The following is a 25,583-nucleotide window of genomic DNA, read 5'->3' as shown; positions in this document are numbered from 1 at the left end:
CCTTGTGTATAAACCTAGGATTATTATTCCTACCCCATATAACTCTTGTAAAGATATAACGACATATAAAAAATACTCAGAATAGAGCTGAGCAAATTAATTTTAATTAATTTTACTAATGTTAATAACAATTAGAATTATAATTACTCAACAAGTAGTATTTTATCATAATAACTACAATAGAAATTATTCTAGTTAAGACAAACTCAAGTTTAAACACTAAATAACCTAATGCACTATAATGCTAAAGAAATTTCCAAAGTCTAGTCCAACTAAAAATGTTTAAGGCTTAATGTAAAAATAATACTAAGACACGTCAACTTAAAATAATGTTTTCAAGAAACAAGATTTTTAAAGACACACTGCATTATATTTAATAATTACTTATAAGGCATGGGAAGGGAAAGCCCAATCTTACTACAGAAATATTAGAGCTTTTTTGAGGAAAAGAAAATTGTACAAACTTTTTCTCCAAACACAGTGCCACATTATTCCTTTTTTTATTTCATGGCCTCATACAAACCATTTAGTATAGCTAAGGCTAGTTATAATGGAACATCATACCTATAAAGCTCTCCTCCCTACAGCTAGACCTTCCTTTTGAAGTCAGTGAGCAATAGCCCCACTAGTCTTTAACCTCGGAATGTTTTTATGCCCCAAAAGAAGAAAAATTAAAAGATAACAATAACATTTTTAAAAAAGGAGAATACCAATAAGTAGGGCTATAAAAGGAAACTGACTTCAACAACCTGACAATGAAGATGATTCAAGTAAAAACAACTTGAATAAAGAGGACCAAAGCAACATCTGGAACTGTATCAAGTCACTTATATGTAATGTTATAGAAACACACACACACTCATATATACACATATCTCATGATTAGGTAGGGCTGGGTCAAGTCACAAATTAGCACAGTAAAATGAAGTGATGATTAAGAAATATGCATTAAATGATACTGAACTGTGGATTGCTATTAGATACCCCACTACTTCTTGTAATAATACTAAACATGTACAGTGATCCACTATGTCTCCAAGACAGCAAGCCTGTGGCCAGCATTAATAAAGACTACTATTTCAAAGAACAAATAATGATTTTGAAAACAGTATCTTTATATTGGCATTGCAGTTATATGAAATTTCCTGAAATCCATAATATATTTTTAAATAAATATATAACATATGTGATTCTGCTCTAGCCAATATTCATTCAAATAAAAGTCATGAATTATAACTTGGCTAGCATGTATTATCTGGAAACAAGAATGGAGGTGAGAAAGAATACCCAAATTGGGGCACCTGGCTGGCTCACTTGGGAGAGCATGTGACTCTTGATCTCAGGGTCATGAGTTTGAGCCCCATACTGGGTACAGTGATTACTTAAAAATAAACATTTAAAAGGAAGGAAGGAGGGAGGGAGGGAATTCAAACTACTTCTAGGAGTATCATAAACACCAAATTGTTACTTCCATCCCTTTTTATTGTCAGGTTGATGATTTCTGTGTGAATCTTTACACTCAAGTAATAAAATATGATGGTTCAATATCCCATAAAACAAAGTTTAAACCAAACTTCCACTTGATAACCCTGAAAACATCAAATAACACTAGCATGATCTCTCCTGTGTGAAGATGATACTAACTCACCTTCAACAGAGATGAGCTTCAAGTTGTTTTTCTACAGTGGAGATGAAGTTGGTGATCTGGCCAATTCTCTTGCCAAAGCTCCCTGGTGGACAACAGCTTACATCTGCAAGATGAGTGTTACCAGTGGTCACAGAAAATAAAATAAAATTATTAACACCGAAATGAAATCTATGCCTTGGTCCCAAATCACTATGTTTTAATGAACTAAAAATAAGGTCAAAGAAATACATAAATGCTATAATACTTACATACAAAACTGTACATGTTTTTACTCTGATACATTCATTATATTCTATAAGGCACTGGCCTAAAAATACAAATAGAGCCTGACCTCCATCCCTAAGTAAAAATGTTCTCAGCTATCTTACCTAAAACAAAGATCGCTTCTGACATGTAAAATCAAAAGTGTATAATGAAAATGCTCAAAACATGAAAGCATGCCAACTTTACATCCCTCATCACCAGTAGCAATAACTGAGGAAATTACGGAATATTTTTGTTAATGTTAGCAACATTCTCAATAACATTAAATGCAGCATGACTACAGCCAAAATTGCTTTGACATTTCCCAGAATTCTGAAAAATACTATTTTGTATGAAGAAAAATACTTTCATTACTAGCTACAGTGTTTATTCATGCTAATATAGACAGAGGTTTATAATTAAATATTCCTGAAATAGAATTTTATGGGTTGCCAGCTGAATCTCCTACATAAGAGTTGAGAAACTGGTTAAACATTACCTGAAGACATAGTTTTTCTAAGTAGAAGTAAAGATGATGTTATGTGCTTCTTTATCAATTAAAAGAATAAAAATTAGATTAACATCTATTAAAAATCAGTAAGGAACTGTTTACAACTAGATACAATTCAAACAAAATCACAATGCTAAGTATCTATGATGAGTTAGGCACTCACTATTTGGGGGTTCTGTGAACAAGTATAAGAATAATAAGGCATAATAAACAATCTCAAAGAAATCACAATATCAGTATAATTCAAACATTCCACTTCCAGTTCTACATAATTGTCTGCAATAAGAAACCACTAAATTCTAACCTAGATCCTCTGCTAGAACAGGAAGGATGAAATAGAACAGCACAGCATCATACCAGAGCATAGTAGCTACCCCAGGGATGAGGCTCTAGGGCTCCTCTTGCAAGGCAATATAAAGAAGTTTCAAAAGAAATGTTGAGAACATCTGCTACAACCCATGATGTTGCCCACTGCCACCTGTAAACAAATAAACTTTGTTAATATAAAGGCACTACACAAATGTCTCCAGTCACAATTGCTTTAATGGGTCATTCCCCTTAACAATTCTTCACTGTGTTTCTTACCATAATTCCCAACCAACTCACCAAAATTGGAAGTCCTCCACTAGGTTGCAAACTCTTAAAGTTCCTCTTCATTTTAGTTTCCCATTTCCACAATGCCCAACTGATAACTCACAAATTGTAAATGCTTGATAAGTGTTTTATAAATTGAAATGAACTAGTCATCTTACTCCCTTATTTGTCACTCTAAAAATTATCACTTATTCTAGCTATATTCACTATTACTGGCAGGACAGTATTAGATGAAAAGATAATTTATTCAGCAGATGTTTTCCTCAAATACCTACTAGGTACCATACTAAGTGCCACAGATACTGGCATAAATAACACATGCTCCTTGCCATTAAGCAATTCATTGTAGTAAGAAAGGCAAAGATAGTGTACTGTGAAAACTATGAAACCCTGATGAAAGAAATTGAAGACGACACACACACATACAAAAAAGGAAAGACATTCTATGCTCACGGATTGGAAGAAAAAATATTGCTAAAATGTCCATATTACCCAAAGCAATCTACACATTTAATGCAATCTCTATCAAAATACCACCGGCATTTTTCACCGTGCTTGAGCAAACAATCCTAAAATTTGTATAGAACCACAAAAGACCCCAGATAGCCAAGCAATCTTGAAAAACAAAAGCAAAGCTGGAGCCATCACAATACAAGTTATATCACAAAGCTGTAGTGATCAAGACAGCATGGTACTGGCACAAAAACAGACACATAGATCAATGGAACAGAACATAGAACCCAGAAAAAGGATCCTCAATTCTATGGTCAACTAATCTTCAACAAAGCAGAAAAGAATATCCAATGGGGAAAAAGACAGTCTTTTCGACAAATAGTTGGGCAGCAACATGCAGAAGAATGAAACTAGACCACTTTCTCACACCATACACAAAAATAAATTCAAAATGGATGAAAGACCTAAATGTGAGACAGGAAACCATCAAAATCCTACAGAACACAGGCAGCAATCTCTTTAACATTGGCCTAGATACATCTCCTGAGGCAAGGGAAACAAAAGCAAAAATGAACTATTAGGACTTCATTAAGATAAAAACCTTGTGCACAGAGAAGGAAACAATCAACAGAGCTAAAAGGCAAGCTGTGGAATGGGAGAAGATATTTGCAAATGACTTATCTGATAAATAGTATCCAAAATCTGTAAAGAACTTAACAAACTCAACACCCAAAGAGCAAATGATCCATTTAAGAAATGGGTAGAAGACATGGACAGACATTTCTCCAAAGAAGCCATACAGAAGGCTAACACAGAAAAAACTGCTCAACATCACTCATCATCAAGGAAAGAGAAATCAACTACAATGAGATACCACCTCACACCATCTCAGAATGGCTAAAATGAACAACACAGGATCAAGAGACTTTGGCAAGGATGCAGAAAGGGGAACCGTCTTACACAGTTTTTGGGAATGCAAACTGGTGCAGCCATTCTGGAAAACAAGATGGAGGCTCCTTAAAAAGTTAAAAACAGAACCAACCAATGGTCCAGCAATTGCATTACTAGGTATTTACCCAAAGGATACAAAAATAGTCATTTGAAGGGACACATGTACCCCAATGTTCACAGCAGCATTACCAACAATAGCCAAATTATGGAAAGAACCCAATCATCCATTGACTGATAAATAGATAAAAAAAAAAGAGTTGTGAGATATATATATACATATATGTGGTATACATATATATATACATACATACATCATACATACATACAATGGAGTATCATTACTCAGCCATCAAACAGAATGAAATCTTACCATTTGCAACAATGTGGATTGAGCTAGAGTATATTATGCTAAGTAAAATCAGTCAGAGAAAGACAAATACCATATGATTTCACTAATGTGGAATTTAAGAAATGAAACAGATGAACATAGGAGGAAAAAAGAGAGAGGCAAACCATAAAACAGACTCTTAACCATACAGAACTGAGAGTTGCTGGAGGGGAGGTGGATGCAGGGGATGAATTAAATGAGTGAAAAGTACTAAGGAAAGCACTTGTGATGAGTGCTGAGTGCAACAGGTTAAGTGATGAATCACTAAATTCTACTCCTGAAACTAGTATCACACTATATGTTAACCAACCAGAATTTAAACAAAAATTTGACACTAAAAAAAAAAAAAAATGTGGAATATATATGTGTGTGTATATATATTTATATATATAATGGAATATTAGTCATTCATAAAAAAAGAATGAAAAGTGAAGGAGAAAAAGAGAGGAACAAACCAAGAAACAGACTCTTTAACTACAAAGAACTGATGGTTATGGGGGGGGGGGGGTAAGTTAGTGGGAGGACTTAAATAGGTGATGGAAATTAAGGAATGCACTTAATGTGATGAGCACCAGGTGTTATATGGAAGTTTTGGATCATTCTACTGTATACCTGAAACTAATATTACTAATATTTAATAGTTTTAAGTAAAAACTTTGTAAAAAAAAAAAAAAGAAAAAAACAAGAAAAAGATGGAAAATAGTCACGAGATACCCTGTAATCAATTTATAGCAAGTTTTCTAGAAAGTACTACAGAAACTAAAAGAAAGGGAAATTGGCTTAGAATAAAGCCTTTAGAGAGGGAAATGTCATGTGAAATATTAAAAAATCAGCAGCTGCTGGACAGGAGGACAAAAAGAAAATGGACAGTCTCAATGGAGGGGAAAGGTGAACAATTATAGAGGTTCAAAAGGGTACACAATATTCTGAAAACTTCAGGAAGTTTTTTGGAGAGTAGCAAATGAGAAGAAAGAGGTCTGAGAAAGTTCACAAAGATGCCTATTATGCTAAAAAGCTGGACCTTTGTCTGACTGAAGGAGGTAAGCCAGGAGAGTGATGTCATCATTAAAAAGATCCTGGCAGTAGTGTGAAGGACAAGACTGAAGGCAAAGGACTAAATCACGAGACAAAACTGTCTTGACCTAATAGTTTATGGAATTATGATGACCCCATTCATCATCAATGATCATTAGGTCTATTACCCAATGGGTCTCAAATTCAGATAGATATTTAGAGACTGTAGGTGCTGATTTATTTTAGAAAACTGTTTATATGGTATAATCTCAATCAAAAAGCATGGCAGGAATTTCATAAGAATTATATCAAGATGTCAAAATATGAATAAAAACTAGCTCTGGGTAGTGGGGATACAGGTCATGTTTTTCTTCTTGTTAATATTTCACATTCTCTACAAGGTAAAATTAAAAATAAATCCTACAGCAATTCCTTGAAACTTAAAACTGGCATTCACCCAAAATGGCCAGAGATTCCTTTACAACATAATTGACCCAAAGCCTCCTCTTCACCACCATGGCCCACTATACATAAAATACTCATTCCTACATCAGAACCTAAACCCATGTCCTCTCTGTTTCTGTAGCATCTTCTTGTTCTGAATATCTAAATCCCAACTTCATACCACCAACTAGGCTGATTTTGTATATGAAACATCAAAAGCTCATTATCTGTGGTATACATTGTGATAACTGATATTATTTATTGAAAGCCTTCCTAAATGGGTCTCCAATCTGTTCTTTCTACAGTTTTTTACAAGGATATTAGAGCAAAATCAGTCCTATTCCAACACAAATATTCAGACATGACTCATTTATGGGTATCCGTGCATATAATTACACCAATATATTGATCAACTACAAATTATGTATATAACCGCTACTGAAGGGGCACCTGGGTGGCTCAATCAGTTGGGCATCTGCCTTTGGCTTGGGTTGTGATCTCAGGGTCCTGGGATCGAGCCCCACATCAGGCTTCCTGCTCAGTGGGCAGCCTGCTTCTCTCTCTGCCCCTCCCTTCTGTTCATGCTCTGTCTCTTGCTTTCTCTCTCAAATAAATAAAATCTTTAAAAAAAAATACTAAAGAGTTTTAAAATCTATCATCTCAGAAAAGATTGCTTATTGTTATGAGTTGAATTGTGTCCCCTCAAAATATACAAAAATATACCAAAATCCAAACTCTGAGTACCTGTGAATGTGACCTTATTTAGAAAGATGGTCTTTACAGATGATCAACTTTAGATGAGGTCATTAGGGTAGATTCTAATCCAATTATGACTGGTGTTTTTATAAAAGAAAATTTGGACACAAAGACAGAAACACACACACAGAGATCACCACATGAAGATGAAGGCAGGGCAGGACGATGCATCCTATAAGATATACCAAAGATTACCAACAAACCACCACAAGCTCAGAGACAAGCCTGTAATAGATTATCTTCCTCATAGCCATGGAAGGAATTAACCCTGATGACACCTTAATCTTGGAATTCCAGCCTCCAGAACTAGACAACGACAGTTGTCTTAAACTACTGGTACTTAAACTACCCTGTTCATGGCACTTTGCTATAGCAGCCCTAGCAAAATAATATATCTACTAAGGGAAACCAGGACTTTTTTTTCCCTTAGAAGTCACTAAAGAGAAAAACATTCTGAAGAAAGACTGCAAGTCAGAAATAATAAATTTTCTTGCTATTCAATAGCTAAGTCAACCTAGTGCCAAAAAATTTTAAGGACAGAGTTTCATTTGGATAGTACCATTTATACATACAACAGCAGCACATAATCAAACAGAATATTATCCAATAGCTACCAGGACATGAAAAAAAACATGAAATTATATAGATTTCCTTTGTCTTGCAAAAGAGTTGCTCTATGCTTTTTTATGTGCCTGTGAGAACACAATTTGACCTATAATCAAAAGGTAATATAATCAGTTGCTTGATATGAAAAAGTGAAATCAGCATAGATCAGGAATGGGCTCTGGAATGACACATACTTTACTTCAAATCCTTGCTGTGTTACTCATCTTCTATGTGACTTGACTGAGCAAATTACTTAACCACATTTGAGCCTCAAATTCTTCACCAGCAAAATGAGAATTTTACATTTTACATAAACGGATTAAATAATATATGAAATATGCTTAGCATATAATAAGAGTATTTTATTATTTATATAAAAAGTAAAATTCATAAATTAAGAATATTATACACTTCTCTTGGGGAGGACAACTATTAGGTAAGTTGATGTAAGAACAAAACTCTCCATCATACACACTACATATATAAAAATACAGCCTCGGCTAGTTCCTTACTATATGACGCAGGACTTTCAGAATTTTAAAACTATCTGTCAAAACTGAAATATAAATAGGATCTTGGTGACTTTTGGCTCTGTCACAGATCAGTCCGTATGTTGCTTTCAAAGCTCTGTAATACCACTCTCTTATTCTTTCAGGTCACTAAGTTCTAGCCAGTCTAAGACAACTACCTTTACAACTTAGACTAACATGAGACTGACTTTAATAGTATAGCACAATCCACCATAATCCTCTACCAGATATTACTGATGTGTTTTTTTGTCTTTTTTTAAAATATGAGTCTTATAAAATACACATCTCCAAAGTGTAACTTATGGGCAGTCCAGGTGGCTCAGCGGTTTAGCGCCGCCTTCAGCCCAGAGCCTGATCCTGGAGACCCCGGATTGAGTCCCACGTCAGGCTCCCTGCATGGAGCCTACTTCTCCCTCTGCCTGTGTCTCTGCCTCTCTCTCTCTCTCTCTCTCTCTCATGAATAAAACAAATAAAATCTTAAAAAAAAGAAAAAGTGTAACTCAAATAAAGGGGACTTATTTTAAAATTTGTATGTTTTGAGAAATATATATATAAACAATGCAAAACCCAATCAATCCCCAAAATTCAAAAGGACTTTGTTATCTCATGCAAACTCTACACAACATACAAATTATACTTCAACTGTTTATTGCAATACTTATAAACTGAAATTTATACCTACATTGACATATAAAGAGAGAGAAGAAACTACATAATTAAGTCCAAAAAGACTGTAATTATTATACAGAGGATAAGGGTATTTTTGTTAATCCATTTATCAAAAACAGCTATCTACATTGGCCAAATTTGTTGGCAAATATATCAACAATCCACTTCTTGTGAGACAGGCAAATGGTAATTATTCTTAGCATCTTTTAATAAACTTTGGTGAGCTATAAAAAATGTTCAGGTGTAATGCTATTAAAACATTTTCAAAGCTAAAATTCCATGATATTACCAACAAAGCTAATGTGAAGACCAAAAAAGTATTTTCCTAAATATTTATGAAAAATGTTTTGCCTTCATACTTAGTGTAGTTCCTTTAACTTAAATATACTTTGTAGTTTATTTTTTAAAAATGAACCTGCTTCTTGCTAAAAAATAGCACAAAGGCTGCTTTTCAGAAAGTTATGCAATTCTTTTTTAAAAATTTTTTTAAAGATTATATTTATTTATTTGAGAGAGAGAGATCATGAGCAGGGTGACGGGCAGAGAGAGAAGCAGACTCCCTTCTCAGCAGAGAGCCCGATACGGAGCTCAATCCCAGGGCTCCGGGATCATGACCACATGGAAAGAAGATGCCAACAGACTGAGCTACCCAGGTACCCACAATTAGTTTTTATTTACAGAGAGATAATTAGATTGGCATACTTAAGCAAAATAGAGTACTAAGAAAAATTCTTAGATCTTATATTCTTTTAAAAAAATTATTTTAAAAAACCTGCTCCTCCCCCCAGCTCATGCTCTTTCTCTCAAATAAATAAAACATTTTTTTAAATGATTTAAAGTTAGCAAATGCCACATCCTATTTATTCATGATACCACAGTAATATCATTTTAGGTGATCCCAAATTATAATTTTTTTAAAGATTTTATTTATTTACTTATTTGAGAGAGAACAAGAGTTAGAGAGTACAAGCAGGGGGAGCAGCAGGAGAGGGAGAAGCATGCTTCCTGCTGAGCAGGGAGGCCAATGTGGGGCTTAATCCCAGGACACTAGGATCATAACCCGAGCTGATGGCAGATGTTTAACCTACTGGGCCATGCAGGTGCCCCAATTCTAAATTATAATTCTAAGAATTTTTTCAAAAGGTAAATAACAGCAATAGAAAATTAAATATAGGGCAGCCCGGGTGGCTCAGAGGTTTAGCGCCTGCCTTCAGCCCGGGGCATGACCCCAGGGTCCCGGGATCGAGTCCCGCATCGGGCTCCTTGCATGGAGCCTGCTTCTCCCTCTGCCTGTGTCTCTGCCTCTCTCTCTCTCTCTCTCATGAATAAATAAATAAAATCTTAAAAATAAAAAGAAAATTAAATATACTTTCTTTTTCTCTTAAAGTCTTCATGTAGAAATATTTTTAAAAATCACAAATATATTAAGAGAATATAATCTGTTCATTATTGGCAAAAGACTGTATCAATAATTATCCCCTAAAGGGCAATGACTATGCTTTTATCTACCTCATATGCAGTAAGCGTGGCACGAACTTAATAAATAGGTGTTAACTATCCATACCTCAAGAACAATAAGCATAACAAAATTCTCATAAGAATCAAATAATGGCAAAATCCTAAATGGCTGGGATGTCAAAACAGGCCATGAACAAAATTTTACAACATGCATATCTAACATTAAAAGAAAAATCACCGTTTTGCCCACAGAAAAATTCTGAGATCACATCAGGAAATTGTGTATTGTGTATTGGTTATGTCAATAGAAAATACACAGCCAATGCTAGTTTTGAAATAATCTCAACTCAGTCTAAAGTGAAGTCATTAAGGACTGAGAAGAAACACTGCAGATATTTAAGTAACTATAATCTTGAATCCTGGTAGTATACATATGTTTTATAAATACATACATCTATACTGTTTTTTCCATATTTGGATGTTTCTGTAAATAACACATCACCTTTCTTCAAGGAGATACAGAACTAAGAAAATAAAATGTTATATATGGACTATAGACTGTTGTGTCTCACTGGCATCTCTGGTTTTAGCATTGCTGGTTTGGTGTTTAATCTATATTCTCACCACTACTGCCCAGATTCATATTATAGTCACAAAGAAAATAAGTTAGGGGCTAATTTCCTCTACCTACACCTTTTCTGTTGAGTTTCACCAACCTGCTAGAGCAACAAGGGCTATCTAACCAGTGTAGAAAATTCCTTATATTACACATTACAGATGTTCACCAGAACTTTCAACTAGACAAGAAATGCCTTTGAAATATTTATAGGCAGGCAGGCAGACAAACGCGTGCGCGCACGCGTGCGCGCGCACACACACACACACACACACACATATATATATACACACACAGAGCTCTCTCTCCAGACAGAAAAGGTACAGAAATGAAAGAAATCATATTTAGTGAGTGTGAGCAAATAAAACAATGCTAAATAAAAAGTGTACTGAATGTTGATATCTGATTACATTGGTTCTCTCCTCCCCAAACTAACATGCTAGGGAAAATTTCCTACTAGAAGCTGCTGAATACATGATAATTGACCTAAAATAGAGAAAAATATGTTACCTGGTTTGCTTGTTAAAACACAACTACCCTGAGAATGTTTATAGCACTGACAAAGCTACTATTAGTAGCTTCACCTTCCCTTAAAAGAATGATTACTACTATCGCAAGTTTCCTAGTACATATTTATAGAAGGAAGCAAATATTTGTTAAGCCAAGTTTCTGGTCTTGAGGCAAGAGATTTGGGAGAAGATAGTTTTACAATAGGATACATTAACTCCATCTCTAGTTATATTGATATTTTTTCATAGGCGAGGCATGGCACTGTGTGAATATTATGACTCAAGCTTACTCATCTCAACGAAGAATGAATTAAATTTGTTAGAGTAAAAACCTGAAAGAGAATGTACATGCATGTAATTCTAGGTTGCCATTTTTAGAAAAGGGTTTTTCTCCAGAGATTTTAAAAACGTGTTTCCACATTATTCTATTTGTGCTATTCTCACTTTAGTGCTCTGGTAAGTTGGTTGCTAAATAGAAACAAGAAACAAACTCACTTTCAAACAGAAAGTCGTTTGTGATCTGACCATCGCATAAGCTACAAAAAAAAAAAAGCGATTTGTCAGTCTTAACTGTCAAAATATACCGAAAAAATAGATACATGTATATGTAAAGAGACACTTATATTTGTGTCCATTCCTATTTTCCCCAGAACAGATGCCATGAAGAGATCAGAAAACTGACTCCAGGGTAAGAAACCTACAGACAGTTTTATTGTACCCAAACTACCATTTTTTCCAGGGAAGTCCAGAAAATAAAGAAGAAAATCACAGGCTCTGTAGGACACATATAGCCTTCTCATTCTGTAAGCAGCTTTCAGGCTGATAAGGCTTCAGTGTTTTTCCCCACAGAAAAAAATAGTCTAAGAGAACCCTCTCCTGCATTCACAGTCACCAAGTTATATAAGCCTGTAGATGGTCTTTAATCACAGGCTACCACAGTGGTCAGTCAGCCAGTACCCAAAGATGACAATGTGGACTGAAGAAAAGAGTGTTTTGAATGGAAGTCAGGAGAACTGAGTTTTATTCATGGCTCTGGATTTACTATATGGTCTTGGGTAAGTTACTTAAACTTCTCTGGGCCTTTGCCTTTTATTTGTTTTATTTTATTTCATAAGCAAAATAAGAGGTAATCAAAAAAACTTTAATTATGGCTAGAAGGACACCAAAGAGCATGTAGATCCATCCACAAATTCACAGATGAGGACAGAAAGCAGAGAAACATGACCACTCACAGGTGATTAGACTATAAATGTTCCAACAGTCTTCACAGGTCCAACATTTTAAAATTTATTTAAAAGGACAAATCGTTATGTCAAGTTTTTTGACATGTCAAAGAAAATGCGTAAAAGGCAAAAAGATAATCATCAAATTTGGAATGATGATTATCTCTTCAAGAAGCCTTAAGGGAATACCATCGGGAAGAGCTTTGATTGTACTGGTAATATTTTATTTCTCAAACGAAGTCTGCAGTACAGGGCTGTTTACTTTTCTCTATATATCACATATTGTCTGAAATACTTTCTAATCATTTTTTAAGTGACCACCAAACATCTTTAACCAAAAGCTGAATGAAATAAATGAAAACATTTCTCTGGAATATTAAAGGTCAATGGAATTAGTGCATGGACATCAAACATTCTCCTGTTGAGCTTAAAAGGTAAGTATCAGTATGACCCCCTAATATATGAAAAAAAAAAAAAGCGCTTGGCTGTAAATATATTTATATATGTGTTGTGCACCTCCACACACAAAAAAACACATGTATCCATATAAAACTATGTCCACTTTCCAGCCTAGTAAAATATTAAAAGTACACAAACAGCACAAAACACAAAATGAACTCTATTATTAGTAGCATGATTAAGCGACTTAAGAATACTGAGGTACCTAATAATTTGTACTCTAAACATCTGCCTAAAAAAATACTTTCAGGAGTCACATCTGATAGCCTAGTGTTTAATCTTCAGGGTTCTTTGTTTGTTTTTACTGAGACTACAGTGATTTACCTAAAGTAACCAGAGGCCTTTCTAAACCTTTACAATGGAACCTACCTGTAAAAACTAAGTCCCTCTGAAATCTCTGAAATTTTCCAACAAGAAAGTATAGGTCATTCAGCAAAATATATTTACTGTATACTACCATAAAAGCTATTTAATTGTTATCATTATGATGCAGATATATAATGGAAACAGATGTTCCTTTTTCCTTTCAGCAAAGCACAGGAAAAGCATAAACTTGCTGATATTGCATGGACTACTATCATAGCACAATAGAGGAAAAAAGACATTAGCACATGACAATATTAGTTTTTACTACACAACTAATTGCATAAAAAGTATAACTTGAGATCATTAAATCAATATAATTTTCAGCACTACAGAAGGGAAACAAATAGATTTGTATAACCAGCCTATTTCACATCTGCAGTTGAGAAAATACTTCTGAAAGACTAAGTATATGCAAAATGCTGCCACTGCTTTCAGAAGACAAGGAAAGAGTGTTCTGTTTTCTTTGCTCATGTAATATAAATTAGAATGCTGCCTCTACAGAGAAATTTTTTAAATCGTATCAGTATAAACCAGAAGAACCTTTCTGGAAAAACAATCTGGGAATCGATATCAAGAACCTTAAAAAACAGTCTGTACCATCATCTAAGCAAATTCTTTTGTAATAATACATTGTAAGGAAATAACCAGAAGGATGAATAAGATTTATTTAAAATGTCATTCATCATCATTTTATTTACAATAATGGAAAATTAAAAATCTAACTCTCCAATAGTAGAACAATGATTAATTAAATCATACATGTTAAAACATTAAAGTCAATATAAATGACTTTAATAATTTTAATTATACAGCAAATTTTTCACTGTATGATGCCAACCGAAAAAAGCAGGATACAAAGTGGTATATCTATCTACATATGTATAAATAAAACATGTAAATGCTAGGAAGAAAAAGGCTTAGAGAAAATACACCAAATGTCATTTCTAACTTTTGCAAATTATTATGAGCAAATACCAGCTTTTTAATCACAAAGTTATATTTTCTTTAAACAATTAAACAATTCTATTTCTATGTTCTAATATTCTATGTCCTTGTTCAAAGTTTCTAAAACTTCTTTGCATCAAACAATCCTATAAGTATTTATAAATAAATTGACTTAAAGTTATGTTGCTATATTACTTGATCCTAAAATCTGGCATACAAAAAAAAGTGTGTGTCAATCACACAGACAACACTTTTCCTATGTCAAATAAGATACTTAGAAATTAGAGATAATTTTTATGAGACAAATATTATAAATGGTTACATAAGAACTATTAACATGATGATTTTTAAGTCACCAAGTCAAAGAAATGTTTCAATTAAAACTATCTCTGAACCAGATAGAGTAGCCTATTAATTGCTCTCCCCAACAGGCCAATAAAAAGTTTGCCATGGCTCTTATTAGGATTCCTGGTTTCATGATTCTATTTTTACAGAAAGGAGCTGATTTGTCTTAGGCTATTACTGTCTATTACTTCTAGAAGTCTTGAGGAAAGGTGGGAAGCAGCAAATTCTGGCAATCTGCCTAAAGAGAAATCAATGAAACAAATTAATCCTTCGCAGGCTGCAATGACACAGTAATCCATCATTCAGAGCTGCTTTTATATAGCAAATCAGAGAGCAGAGGAAAGAGCCCTGGGGGACATCACAGACAACAACTTACACCAACACTGGGAAAATACTGAGGAATCAGTTTATTTAAAGAGGATAGATTTCAGTTGATTGCCTATTTCGTCAAATAAAGATTTTTTCTTTCACAGTGTAGTGAATCCAAGGCCCAGTGACTTTATCTTCAGAATTCAGTACCAAATATCCTAGCTGACATCAAGAGGGGATGAATGTTTTTAAATAATTAGCATCATTAATCAGTATAAACAAATATCTAGCTAGAGTAATATTACTTTTTCCATTAAAATTCCAGGTGTTAAGCACATTCCTTGTTTTCAGCAGGGATTAACTCTATATGCAGCCACTAATCTACAACTTAATTGACCAATTCCTGGTAAACCGCATATGAAGTATCTTTTTCATATATAAAATATAACCATTCACAATATGTGTAACTTTCTAAGTACTCTGTTAAGTTTAAAGACTTGAACATTTTAATTTCACCTCTAGCCATAAAAGTTCCAACAGCAAGTTAAATTATAAAAAGACTTGCTTTGGGGATCTCTGGGTGGCTCAGCGGGGTTTAGTGCCTGCCTTCAGCCCGGGACGTTATCCTGGAGTCCCAAGATGGAGTCCCACATCAGACTCCCTGCATGGGGCCTGCTTCTCCCTCTGCCTGTGTCTCTGCCTCTCTTTCTCTCTGTGTCTCTCATGAATAAATAAATAAAATCTTTAAAAAGAAACAAAAATTGCTTTGAAATAATAAGCAGTTCTTTAGCTTTTAATGTCATCAACAATGCTGAAAGATGAAATTAAAAGTGGTTTCTTTTTTAAAAAATAAACATATCAACGTACAGCAATTCATTCACACTGAGTATATTTATTTATACATACAAAAGAACACCTAAATTTATTCATGCCTGTGTAGAAACTCCTGCACCTGAGTATGTCTTACTGGAGTAATGTATTCTGAGTGGAATTATACTTCCTAGATGGAAACTCAGAACAAGAACGATAAAGTCACAGTAAATTACTATTGTTAAATACATGCATCACTTTTGTGGTTAAATGTAAGACATGAGAGAAAAGGACTTCCAAGAAATAAACAAAACAAAACAAAAAACCTATCACAATGGTCCCTGAAATGTTAAAACCCAGAATATCTAATCACAGATGAAAAATAGAAAGAAAAAAAAAAGGTTAAATAAATGCTACCTCGTCAATTTTTGAGGGGCATCTTCGATTCTGCAGTGCATGGCCATATGACTGCAATTCCTGGCCATGCTGATACATTTTTAATTCAATACATGGATCTAGTATTTATTGATTTAATAAGGTTAGGGTATTACATTGTTGCTGCTACTGATGAACTGTCAGCAATTCAACCTAGTAAAATCTTACAGAGAAATATATATTTTAGGGGAGCGAGAAACAACAGCTATGTAAATGTAATCCCTTCACTACATACGACAGTGGCAAGAGCAAAGCCCCTTCTTTCCTAGACTGTGTTGAGCGAGCTCCAGACATTTGCTCTTACTAAGGATGTTGGCCACCAACTGATTGAGGTTACAGTGAGGGGACTGGAGCAGAGCCTCACAGGTACACCTTCAGAACTAGGGAAAGCAAGGATTTATCTCCCAGTTTCCACCTGTGACCTCTCCTCATAGGTTCTGCAGCATGTACACACGCGGGAACATACACATGCACATACACACACCCAAAGACCTGAGCCCTTATCTTGTCACCTAACAGATGTTTAAAGGAGCCTTCTGGGATTTCTCTCTCTAGACCCTAACATTGTGTATGCTTTGTTAGCATGCAGGAGTACATCAAAGAAGGGGGGAAGCTCACTTTCTCAAAACCAACTCTGCCAAAATACAACCAAAGGAGACGGGCTTTAAAAGCTATGTGAGGGGATCCCTGGGTGGCTCAGTGGTTTAGCACCGCCTTTGGCTCAGAGCATGATCCTGGAGTCCTGGGATCGAGTCCCACATCGGGCTCCCTGCATGGAGCCTGCTTCTCTCTCTGCCTCTCTTTCTCTTTCTCTCTCTCTCTCTCTCCCATGAATAAATAAAATCTTTTTAAATTTTTTTTAAATTAAAAAGAGAAAAAAGCTATGTGAAAGTAAGGAGGTGGTACGGGATCCAGAATCAGAAAAGGGGAGAAAAATCCACCAAAGTTGCTGAAGCACTTGGGGACTATCGGAAAGCTTTTTGCACTGCTGTGCTACCCTGCTTGTGGGCTTATTTTCCCAACGTAGACACCTGGGAAGCATGTTGTACTCCAGCTTTTCCCCCCGACTTTGAAGAAACGGATAATCTAAGGAGTGGTGCTGCTGCTGGGGTCAGTAAAACTATGCTAATTGGTGAACCTAATTGCTTCAAGCAGTCCTGCCTCTAAACATGGAGAGCAGAGTTGATGGAGTCAGTCTGTTCCTAATAAAATGAAGAAGCACTGAATTAAATTCCCAAGGAAGGCACTATAAAAGTTTCCACAGTGTAACCAAATGACTTCACCTATGCTATTACCCCTAAGATGACATCTTTGAAAGAAAGCAGAGCCCAGTCAGGCTCCATATTCATAAATTGGCTGAGCTTAGGCCAGTGAATCTGGATTGATTTAAAAAGGCTTTTTCATCCTTCCAATCAAATGAAGTCACTGTTAATTAGATGCTTTCTGTTAACAATGTCACTCTTGCCCGCATTACCTGCTCACACTCGCAGCGCCTCTAGTGCAACATCTGGAGCAGCAGCTCCCCTGCAATCAGTCCTCCCAGGTTTGGCTGGAGGGTGGTGGTATTTCCGTTTCTCCATCCCTGTCTGAAGGAACATACTATTCAGTGTACTGATGGCGACATACATACCCACGCGTCTCATCTGCAAGATGATAAAACAAGTACGGGGTCCTCCAAAACAGTTGGCATGAACTACACAGCGGGTCCCCCCCCCCCCCCCGGGCAGTTCCCGCCCCGTGGAGAGACGTTTTCCGAAAACACCAAAGGCCACAAAGTTCTCTCCCACGGACTTGGAAGCTTTCTTAAGACCGAGTTGCTCCTGAAACTAGGAAACTTTGGGGCCGCGCCGCAAGCCTTGCTCCTTAGCGCTCTGCCCCCCCCGCCCCGCCCCAGGCGGTCTGGGCGCCCAGGGCCCCGCGAGCCCCTAGACGGCCTGGAGCACGGCCGCCCCGCGCAGGCGCAGAGTGCTGGAGCCCCGGGGGCGCGAACCCGCGCCGCGCCCACCTGCTGACTACGACGACTGGGAGTCTCTGAACTTCACAAAGTTGGCCAGAAGCCGCCCGCACTCCCTCGGGCCCCCCCCTTGCAGGGAAGCTTGCAGCCCCGGCTCCTCAGGGAGCCTGGGTGGGCTTGGGTGGGCCTGGGTGGGCCTGGGTCTCCGCACGCCGCACAGCCCACCTGCGGCACCGACGGCACCGCGACCCCTGACCTCGGGCGGGACCCCGCGGCCCCCGCGCGCAGCCCCACGCCTGCGTCGAGCGCCCGGAAGCCAGCGCGGCGAGCGAGGCTTCGCGCCCGGATGTGGGCCTCGCTTCCGGGAGCCGCTGGCCCGGGCGGCTGTGCGGCCGGAGGGGACCCCCGCGTCGGGGGGAGCAGAGGGGAGGCGGACGGAGCGGCCCCGGGGCCCACGGGGGAGCCCGGCTGGCGGAGGGCAGCACCGGTTCGCAGGGGAGCCCCCTCCCCACCGGAGCCAGGGCCCACGGCCTCCGGCCGCTCTGCTCCGAGGGCGCCACCGACAGATCGGGCCCTGGCGGGCGGTCCCGGGGGCGCAGGCCTTCATGGCGGGCGGGGGGGTTCCTGAGCCAGGGCGGCTGACCAGGCCGTGCACCGCACCTGGGGCAGCACCTGCGGCCTTGTCCCGGACTCCGGGCCGCCTGAGCATCTTGGGGACCACAGCCTTGGGGGCGTCCGCCTGTCGGGGACGCGGGACGGGCGAGGGGGGCGGGGCGACAGTGAGGTCGCATTTCCTCGATTTTCCTCGACCTCCCGGAGGGCGGACCCACAGCAGATGGGGTAGATGGGGTTAGACAGTCACGGTGGAAGGGCAGGGCCATGCGGAGACAGGCCCACTCTGCAGTTGGGGCTCGCAATTACGGGCCTTCAAATGTCTGACCCCCAGGGCCTCGCCCGCAAGAGAGTTTGGGGAAAGGAACCTTTTCCTGGGACTCTTTGATGCCCGGCACGTGGGCTCAGGGAGGAAGGCAGACAATAGCCGCCGCCGCCGCCGCCGCCACACCTGCGATCTCTCATAGCATGAGATCGGGACAATGATTGGAGTCGTCTCTCCTTCCGATTCCAGAGGGAGCTCACACCTGCAGCGTCAAGGTCATCCTTCTCCCGGAGACTGGAACGGCGCATCCCAAAAGCTGCTAGGGCCCCAGCCGCCCGCACCCGAGGGGCCTCCCCCGCGCCCGCGCGCTCGCCGACGGAAAAAGGCGATCTGGATTTTTGCTTTTTTTTTTTTTTTCATCTCAGTGCCTGAGGGAACCCTAAATTGGGGGTTTGTTCGGTGTAATACAATCTTTCGACCCTCTGGAGACCAAACTGCAACCGAGCAAAGAGACATCAGGCGGGAGAAGGAGGGGGTGCAGAGGAGAGTGGCGAGCCGACGTCTGGGCAGGTGGTGCGCGCGGGCTGCTCCGCCCGGCGAGGGCACCCAGGGCGCCCGGCCCCGCGGCCCCCCGCAAACCCGGCAGCAATTTGGCCACGTGCTTAGGCTCTGCGTTTTCGGGCGTCACACACACACACACACACACACACACACACAGCGGCACGTGTCTCTCTCTGGGTCCTCGGGTCCGTCTGAGGTTGTTCAGACAGCGGAACCCCGCGGGTTCCCGCCGAGCTCGGCCACTGGATCACTTCGCTCAGGCGGGATGAGGGGCAGCCCTAGGGAGGGCGGAACAAACTGCTGGGCGTTTGGGGACCCCGCGCCCGGGAAGGGCAGCTAGAGTGACAGGCCCGGGGAGGAGCGGCCGGGGCTCCTCCCCGCCCTCCGGTCCGGTCACCTGTCATCCCGCGCTCTCCCGGGTCCTCGTCACGCTCCGCTCTCCGCGGCCACGCGACCACCCCTGGACAGCCCGCGCTGCGCGCCCTGGTGGCTCGCAGGTGCCCCAGCCCTGGGAGCCAGGGCTCCCCCCTTACGGAAGCCTCTAAATAGGAAGGCACAAGCGCCGCGCTCGCCGCCTGCGTATCCGCGTCTCAGACTCGCACCTAGCAACGACTCGCTACGGTTGGGGTGGTGGGGGGTTCTTTTAAAAGTATATTAAGGGATCATTGGCGTCTCCCCGTCAAGTCATTACGCCTTTATCCCCATCAATTAACCACACCTCCAAGGGCTGCTATTAGGAACTAAATTGAGCTGCAAAAGTAGGTATCCCGTTTCAGGCAGATGTTGTCACCTCCCGCAGAGATAAACGGCCGGCGGGGCCAGACCCGCAGCTTCAGCAGCTGCCCGAGCGGCGACGGACCAGGTTCAGGACTCGCAGCTGCGGGACCGGGGGAGGTCCCGACCCTACGTTGCGCCTGGAGCCTGGGAGAAGCGGAAGGGCCCGAGCTCTCGGACGTCAAGCGTTGTGCAGGTCCGGGGCAGGTGTCTCCAGAGTTGTGCCAGGGAAAAGGCCAGATAAAGAAAAAGAAAAAAAAAAAAAAAAAAAAAAACAGCCATGCGTTTTTGCGCAGAGGACTGGAGAATGTTCGCAAACCCGGAGCTCCCCGCCAGAAGAGGGGCGTGGATGACAAGAGGACAAAGTAATGAGTTTGGCCGGCAGTCCCTCCTCCGGCAAACCTCACCTCCTCTTCCCGCCACTTCAGCCTTCTTCCTCCCCCCAGAATCCCAGACCGCCTTGTGGAGGAAGGCGCAGGGTTGCATAGGGATGCTGGATATGGAGCTAGGGAATCCGGGACAGAAACGTCGCGTTTAGGACAAAGGGGTTCACCAGGGACCGCCGCGGACCTCTGCACAGACGTGTCTCTCCGCTCTTTCTCACCCCATCACTCCCTAGGACTTGGGGCAAGGCTGTCGTCTGCAGCTGGGAGGCCCCGAGAGTTAAGGGAAGGGGGGAATAGGGGACGTGGCCCTCACTGCAGTTACAGGGCTTTCCTCCCGACACTGACCACAATAAATTTAGCTAAGGCTAAAGGAGATTAATTTCCCAGCATAATCCAATTAAAAGATTTCTAAAGTAATCTTTTGCGAAGATGAAAAAAAAAAGTGCGCCGCGAAAGAGGGGACTGGTTTTGATGACAGTGATTTATAACCTCGGCGCAGCTGCGCTGGTCCCTCGCTCTCATGCACGCGATGTGACCAAAGCATCCCGTCGGTGCCTCTAGTCCAAACCCTCGCCTTCCTGAAAGACAGCCATCCATCACGCCAACCTGGGCTGGGGTTGCTTACGAGCACCATAGACTTTTTTAAGTGCTATTAGATTTATGGTCTCTTTTTCGACGCCCATCCAGAGTAATTAGCACATATGTTCTAAATAGATGATAGTTTTGTGAGCAATAAAGCAATTACCCATCGTTGGAGCTGACAGTTCCTCCAACTAAACTCCAACCAGCAGCTAATTGGAAAAGTCATTTCAGCTCCATTGTCTGCAATTAGTCCTGCTAAACTACTACACCCCAACTAGCTGGTTTGAGGTTAATTTATTCAGTGTTGTATTTGCAGGAACGAGGCATTGGCACGAAGGGACTTGCCTTTTGCCCCTCCAGACTGTGCCCTGGAACTAAAGAAGCAGGTGGGAGTGAAAGGCCAGTATTTGGGAGCCGGTAGGATTCCCAGGGGAGGGAGTGCCTGGCCGCCCCAGCTTCAAGGTCAGTGTCCAGCTCGCTCAACACAGCGGACAGAAAAAGCCATTGTTTCTCCTACTGGGCAGTAACTGAAGGAGACTGCTCAGTGCATGCTACCAAAACCTTGGTTAAAAGTAAGCACAGAAAAAGTGACTAAGTTCTGAGCTCACCTTTCCTCTCGCACACCCAGTCCTGATCCTGAGCCACCAGACTGTCCCTAAAGGGTAAGGGTGTTTTGGTGTCCCACCAAAACAGCAAAATTCTGAGCCCTCATTGGGCAGAGGGAGGCTCCAATTCTTGGAGTAGTTCGAGGAAATAAAAGACCAGAAAAGTCAAGAAGCCCTGCTCCTGCCTGCAGCTTCTCTGAACATAAAGTCACTTCACCCTTGATATTGGGGTTTCTTCTTGACTTTTTTTCTTTCTTTTTCTTTTTTCTTTTCTTTCCTCATCTTTTTTCTTCTTTCCTTTTTAAAGCTAAGCCCAATGAATACAATACTTGTGCACAGTGAGTGGAAAAAATGTGTTAAACGTCGGTTTGACGCCCCACCGGAGCTTCCAAATATCCAACGGCTGGGATTCTTCTACTTAATTTAATCTTTATTAGACAGGGCGGCTCCTACCCTCTTATTCACCAGGAAACACCAGGAAACGGATCTGTTGGGGTTCAGAATTGAGGACGGTAAGGAGAGGAGTTAAAGAGGGATTAATCCTCTCCCTCCCAACCTCAAACTTTGGAACTTCGATCTCCTGTAGGCTGGGGTAGATGGGAGGGGTTCAAGGTCCCAGCCCTGACAGCCAAGGGTCTCTGCAATCTGGAGCAGGGGGCAGGGAGGCTGGCATGTTGAGATGGGAATCTGTAGCCCCGGTAACCATGTATTCCTCTAAAGGAATTTACAGCAAAGTGACCCAGGCTCTGGGAGCAATGTGAATCTTACTTAAAAGAACTTGGGGGGGGGGGGGTGGTAGAGAGAGCGGAGAGCTTCTTAGGAGGTAAAGCCCAGTGCTTTCAGTCCTAGAAATCAAATGTCCTTTTCTGGATAGTCATTTATACTTCAGCTGTGGGCTGTTCCTCTTTTTAAAAGTCAATGTAATGCTTAAGGAAGACAACTTAGGTGGTATTTTAGTTAGCATATGAGACTTACAAGAGGAATTCTAATTTCAAAACAAATTGTAATCAGATTCTCAGTTTCAAAGATTTAAAGATATGTATCCATAGCAAGAACAACTTTTAAACTGCCTAATGGCGGGCGCTTGTTTTCCATTTATTAATTGTGTTTTAACCAACTTAATCCCAAGAAAGGCTGAAAAGAAAAAAATGCTGGGGAGCTATTGAAAGTAATGGTCTCGCCTTAACCCATCACCTCTCACCTGTCACACAATCTCTACCCTCTGAAAAGAAATCCCCCGGTTAGTGTAACTTCCAGTTGAAAACAAAGAAAATCAAATGTTTTCACTAAAAGACTGTCCATCGTGCTCTCAGTTATTTGCTTTCTTTGGGGGGACTTAAATATGACATCTCAGAGACCCAGGGCAAGAAAAAGCTGAAGGAAGAGTCAGCTGACAGTATCACCAGGATTGGTAGAGAATCTTTGTGTGGGGGTGTGTGTAAAGGCAAAATAACCCACCCAATCAAACCCTGCCCCCAGAATGTGTAAGAAACTTTTACATATATATATCTATGCACTCCGAAAAATCTCTAAGCACATGTGTGCAGAAACGTAGCCCTACGCAAGCTCAGCTAGCTATCCACACACATGTATTCACTTCTGGAGTAAAGGCATTTCATTGCTCCCATAGTTTCTTTCCATTAAGAGCGATTAGATGATGTCTATTCAAAGTTGCTGATCCAGAGAGAAAATAAGAGTAGATAAAAGGAGATTTCAAGTGACCTCCTCATCCCTTTCACACCAACCTGAGCCCTAGAATAGCCAAGGATCAACTAACACAAAAGCCCTTTCCTTTTTCTTTTCAGCTTCAGAAGATTTCCTGCAAAGGGTTAACAATAAAACAGAACTATTCTCAAGTTTTGTTAGATCATGCCTTTCGAATACTTTATTAACTCCTCCCATAGTTAGGCTAGGTTTATTATTCACCTCCAAAACAGGTAAATAAAATAGACATAGCATAAGAGAGGGCATAATTATTTACTGCTCCATGTGGTTTATATCAGTGGTGTACTGTGCTCATTCTTTTTCATTTAAACTTTACCTAACCCCTTCTCACTGCCGATGGAGGACACTGTAATAAACATATCTTTCCACTGACAGGTTAGAAGGAAATGTTAGCTTTATTATTTAGATCAACTTTCTGATAGGTAAATACTACTATTGTAAAATGACCACGGTTACCAACAGATCTGGTGGCTTTGTAAGTCAATACTTTTTCACCAGTTTATCTTATAGTTTTAAAAGTGACATTAAAGAATTAAACATATTTGAGCAATCTTTAATCCGTTAATGTCCAACTCAGATCTACTCTCATGGGCTAATCCTGCAGTAAAAGAAATAGGTGCTCTAACAGGTAACTATTAAGAGAAATTATTATATGGTGTGGTGGATTGTATTGTCAGGGAACTTTAACAAGCTTCAGAATCATTTCAAAATTCCAACTCTTCATCCAAATCCAGCCCATTTCCCCCAGGAAAAAGAACCATGCAGTTATTCTTCACTCTAGTCCAGCATTTAAAATAAGGAAATACACTCTGTAGCATAAAAGTCTCCAGTTCTTTCCTTCTTTTGCATAAATGCATTTAGATAGCGAAGGCTTGATTTTTACAAAAAGTAAATATTTGGCCTTGGCTTCTCTAGTGTGCTAGGAATGATTGTCACTTTTCCTCCGATAAAAGGCTTGATTTGCATCCAAAGGTCAGCACTAGCTCTCCTGCCATCCTCCCGTGGCTACTCCTGGCCCTCTTAACTGGAGGTCCAAGCAGAAAGGGGAACTGCTTCCCTTATCTCTCTTTCCAAAACACGTGCTTTAACTGGCTGGCTTGTGATAGAAATGTAAACTGTTTTATAAGGTAAAACGGGGTTTTTTTTCTTTGTCACCAAAGGTGACAGGCTACCAGAGTGATGGTGAATATGCAAGCCTACTGATCTGTGGTTCAACTACATGGGCAGGCTCAGAGCAGGCGGTCCAGCAGAAGCTCAGCTCCCACTTTGGCCTTTCCATCCTTCTTTTCACTTTAACAAAGGCAGAACTTTCTACGGCTGGGCAGCCACAATACACACTGAGTTCAGTCTTGGGGGTGGGGGTGAATTTTTGATATAGGCAGGGGCGTTTGTTTGTTTGTTTGTTTGGGTTTGCATTTTGACTTCTTACTAATCACGAAACACTGGGCAGGCATTACTGTGCCTCTCTCCACCCTTTTCTTCAAAGTATCATTTTGAAGACCATTTTAAACATATCTTCTTTAACTGTTTTCTGCCCGGCCTTAATCTCATGCCAAGGGAGACTAATTGATTCAGCACCTTTAAAACAAGATCTTTGGGAAAGGTCTGCAGTAAGAGCAGAAGAACTGACCTTTCTCCCAATGATTGCAGGCATGTTCATCTCTCCAGATGAGCGTGATAACACACGGTTATTTCTGCTTTCTGGTCTCTCTAAACAGAAAAATACCACTTTTAACAATTTAGGGGTAGGGAAGAGGTACAGGAGATGACTGTCTACACATACCTGGTCATTTGTAGCATCTCATCACCCTTGAACTAGATGTAGAAAACATTTTCG

At 40.3% G+C, this 25,583-nt stretch overlaps 1 long non-coding RNA gene across 6 annotated transcripts in view; it reads right to left on the bottom strand.

Annotated features, from left to right (window-relative positions):
- The window catches only part of LOC102151182, a 143,842-nt gene extending 118,259 nt beyond the window's left edge, over positions 1-25,583 (bottom strand). For 2 of the 6 annotated variants that reach the window (XR_005356683.1, XR_005356686.1), the window contains exons 1-4: positions 18,288-18,439; positions 17,757-17,868; positions 2,760-2,880; positions 1,649-1,751 (exon numbers count right to left, since the gene is read on the bottom strand). This is a non-coding gene — a long non-coding RNA (uncharacterized LOC102151182). Of the gene's footprint in view, positions 1-1,648; positions 1,752-2,759; positions 2,881-17,756; positions 17,869-18,073; positions 18,203-18,287; positions 18,441-20,392; positions 20,630-25,376; positions 25,457-25,529 lie in introns of those variants that run through there. The other 4 variants (XR_005356682.1, XR_005356685.1, XR_005356687.1 and 1 more) reach the window with 4 other exon arrangements.

Source organism: Canis lupus, chromosome 3 (assembly GCF_011100685.1).
Source record: "Canis lupus familiaris isolate Mischka breed German Shepherd chromosome 3, alternate assembly UU_Cfam_GSD_1.0, whole genome shotgun sequence".
Taxonomy (NCBI): Eukaryota; Metazoa; Chordata; class Mammalia; order Carnivora; family Canidae; genus Canis; species Canis lupus.
This window is presented reverse-complemented; position numbering and strand designations above follow the sequence as displayed.